Consider the following 4,153-nt stretch of genomic DNA (forward strand, 5'->3'; position numbering starts at 1 on the left):
TTGCCTAGTTTCAGTGAAATTATATTTGAGGGTTCTTTAATAAAAATTAATTCTACATGTTTTATTTCTCTGCTCAGAATCTTCATTTCTCTACACAAGTATCTCATTTTTGACACAAATATCTTTATGTGTCATCTAAGGAAAGTGCTATAATAAATCTGAATCTCTTTATTGCAAAAGGAAATTTTCACGAAATGTATTTAATGATCACATTATGCAAAATGAATAAATTTTTGGCTTTTTGAGATCCTATTTACTCTGCTATCTTTGTTTCAGTTTTGGAGCATTCATTCTGTGGTATTGTTTTATTACAGGGATAAAAACTGAGCGACAATAAAAGAAAAACAGCTTTTTTATTACTTATGTAAAGCCTACCTCATGCATCAAATAATGCCCAGGATAATGTCAAAACATGTACAGAAAGAAAAATGGCACCCACCTCCTCAATAATTATGTAGCTTCATAGCCCTGTGATGATGTACATTTGGGATTATTCTGGGAGCTACTGAATCAAAACAAGACAGCTGAGATCAATCACAATCCTGGGAACCAGAGGAGACCAGCACAGTTCTGAGCTGCAGGAGGCCCCAGTGTTTGAAACAATAGACAATGTCTTGAGATAATTCTTCAGTACAAAAAAAAGAGAGCAATTGTCCCTCAAATTCCAGCTAAATGATTTTGCTCCTTTCAACTTTTTTTCTGTTATGGAAAAACAGGTGTGTGATTTCAGGAAAAATTTCATTTGCTCTTCATTCCCCAAACTAGTGTTCTAGTTCACATGAGGCAAAGAACCAGTTACTGTCTGGATTTCTAATCAGTCCAGAACTCTTGAGAACAATTTTCCTTGTTTGTGATGTAAGTAAATCTTGTGACACACACACACACACACACACATACCAAGGAACAGTATTCACAGACACTCAGAAATGTTCACTATTGGAGGTTCTTTCTTGCGGTACGCGGGCCTCTCACTGTTGTGGCCTCTCCCGTTGCGGAGCACAGGCTCCGGACGCGCAGGCTCAGTGGCCATGGCTCACGGGCCCAGCCGCTCCGCGGCATGTGGGATCTTCCCGGACCGGGACACGAACCCGTGTCCCCTGCATCGGCAGGCGGACTCTCAACCACTGCGCCACCAGGGAAGCCCACTATTGGACGTTTGAATAATTCTCTCTGTCTCCTGTCTCTCTCTGTCTCTGTCTCTTTTAGGACTCATCTTAACAGTTGTACATGCTTTTATAACGTTCAAGGGCTGTAAATGCCTTTGCTACTAACTAAAGGAGGAATTTAATAAGGCAGTATTTTGTTCTAGGTGTGTGATTTGCCCACATATCTGAAAGATGGTATTATTCAGTTGTTAATTCATTCAACACTTAGCCTCAATTATATATTCAATACAATTTGGCCATCAGGAGATAAACATCTACATTTGCTGCACCCAATATTGCCCAAAGTAGAGTTCTGGTTTTTGCACTGGCAAATTGGCATTTACTATGAACATGTATGTTCCCAGTGTTCAGGGTTTGCACAAATTTTTCTTTTGTGTGAAAGATCTTCCTAGTATTCTCTTAATTTCCTGACCATCAACTAATATAGAAATATTGTCTATTAAATATAAATTTATTTTCTCATGAATTCGGTCAAAGAAAGTCAGACAAAGGCACATCTTCTTCAATGACACAAATAGCTGGAATATCAACCCAAATTAGGATGTACACCTCCCAGATCCATACCATAGAAGGGGAGCCCCTAGAACTGACACAGACCTCTTTATTCTCAGAAGGAACTGGATTTCCCACATGTAAGAATAAAAAATTCTAAATTGCCCATCCAAAAATCTTTTGAGTAGATCTATGAGAACGAGAGCTGCAGGCAGGCCATAGGAACAGCAGGGCTGTCTTTGTATAAACTCATGTCAACACCATATGGCAGAGGAGGTGTTGCTGAAGCAAAAACCAGTTTTACGGAGTTTGATCAACATTATATTTTACAATCCAACAGCTGGGAAAATCTGCTCCATCTTATAGAAGCCATTTTTATTTTGGATTTTCTGTCACTAGTAGACATACCTAATCCTTACTAAGTTGGTGACTGCGGAAGGAAAGTAGTTATGAGAGAAATGAAAGCTTTTAGCACAAAAGGGACAGTTTGATTTTTGACCTAGAGGAAAAAGAACTACCTAAGTAACGATCTATAAGTGAATTAAATAATTTAGTGTTAATACCTTTACAACTAACCTTTTCAGTTAAAATTTTCAAGCTATAGCAACTAAAATTCTTCCCTGACCTCTCCCTAAGTCTCTCCCAAACAGCAGATGGGCAAGTTTTCCCCCACCTCTCTCTGCTTCCAGACCCTTGTCCAAACATCTGGTACTAAATCACTTTGTATTAGGGATGCTTGTTTCTGTGTTTGTCTTCTCCTTTAGAATTTGATCGCTTTGGACACAGGGATTGCATTTTTGAGTCCCATTGGCTGAAAATAAATATTTATTTAATTGTGCACAAAAATGTATATTTCATTGTTTTATGGGAAAGTCTTGCTCTGGTTAAACTGTAGTAGATCATGGGCCCCTATTCGCAATGGATGAAAGTTAGAAATGATTAGCAATGATTTGCTTCAATTCACGATCATAGAAAATTTCTAGTTTAGCTGTATTCACCCAAAGTACGTCATTCCACAGAACTCTTTGGGGGCGGGGGAGTTCTGCAAATTTGAAAGGGATTCTGCCGTACTATTATGATTGCAGGAGGAAATAGAAGAAAAGGAAGACGTCATTTATCAGATGTTTCTTGAATGATCAGTAAGAAACTGGGCCACATGAATGGATAAAATAAAGAGAAATAAAGTATTGTTGAAGACAGCAATTGGAATTTCAGTGGCTTCCACACCGTTACAATATCTCTAACGGAAACAGCTACCAAAAGAGATGACTGACAACTAATTTATTAACAAACACAGGAGGCTGTGAAATAATTTGGAGGAAAATGGAAGAATGCATTATTTTTACATGAGCTTAAGTGCATATTTTATGTGAGTGCCACAGCGACTGAGGAAAGAAAAAGGCTTAGGTTGGTGAATGAGCATCTGAAAGCAAAGTTAAACTGGGCTAGAGTAATAAGCAGCCAGATCTTTCTCACGTTTCAGCACCGGAAAATGATGCAAATAGTCACAGCATTTTCCCTAATAAATTCCATTTCCTCTGCCACTGACATGATTTGAATACAAAATGGAAAATTTAAATTTCCCAAGTTTTTTTTTTTTAATTTTTATTTATCACAAATTAATAAAGCCCGCTTCTCCTACTCCCCCTACAAGGACAAATTTTGGATGATTAATTCTCCCACTAAATAACAGAGTAAAACTATTCATTGATTCTAAAAGATGGGGTATTTTTTATTTGCATAAGAAAACAGTCATGTACTTGGGCTATGTTGTTATATTCTTTCTGAGAAACTTTTCCAGTAGTCTCATCAGATAAGAAAGAGCAATGAACACACGCTCAGGAATAGCTACCTGCCCTGTGATAGAGCAGACGTTTTGCTCTGAAATCAGGGATCAAAGATAACGAGTCCATCGTGGGCTGCCCGTGCCCTGGTCACTGATAGTGCAGGGAGAGGAGTTGCTGAAAGCCTTTCCCCGTGTTTGGAGGGTTCACTCCTGTCCCTTGCAAACTCTGGAGCTTTCCATAGATGTCTTTCTTCCCACTGATTTGTGTTGCTTCCTGGTCCCTGGCACTGTGTGCTCACTGAGTGCCCCTTTTCCCGAACAGGGCCCTGCCTTAGCAGTTCACGGGCTGGCAGTGGAGGGCTCCCCTCCGGAAGTTTTCTCTGATTCCCCATCGCACCCCTTCCTCATCCCACATCCTCAGCCCCGCCCCTCAGCACTGAAAAAAAAAAAAAAAAAGATAATGAGTCCAAAATCAGGCAAGAGATGAAGACTTTTCAAGATATTTCCAAAGGATCTGAAAGTTCATATATCTCCTTTTTTTTAACATGACAATTAAACATTATTCTGAATTCAAGCCAAAATATTTGAGGTAATAAATTAATAGCTATTTAAAAGGTTTTAGTTAGTTTACACTCTGTTGTTGGTCAAATTCCCTAGAAGCACAGCCTGAGACGGGGATGCTTGTAGGAGTGGTATATTGGGGGTACAC

At 39.1% G+C, this 4,153-nt stretch overlaps 1 non-coding gene across 1 annotated transcript; it reads left to right on the forward strand.

Annotated features, from left to right (window-relative positions):
* The first annotated feature begins 3,551 nt into the window (after positions 1-3,551).
* Positions 3,552-3,685, forward strand: LOC115803263 (small nucleolar RNA SNORA71). Its single transcript, XR_004023949.2, has one exon. It is a non-coding gene; the product is annotated as a small nucleolar RNA SNORA71 (small nucleolar RNA).
* The last annotated feature ends 468 nt before the right edge of the window (positions 3,686-4,153 follow it).

Source organism: Delphinapterus leucas, chromosome 18 (assembly GCF_059928025.1).
Source record: "Delphinapterus leucas isolate spDelLeu-1000000601 "Yukka" chromosome 18, BTC_Dleu_Yukka2, whole genome shotgun sequence".
NCBI lineage: Eukaryota > Metazoa > Chordata > Mammalia > Artiodactyla > Monodontidae > Delphinapterus > Delphinapterus leucas.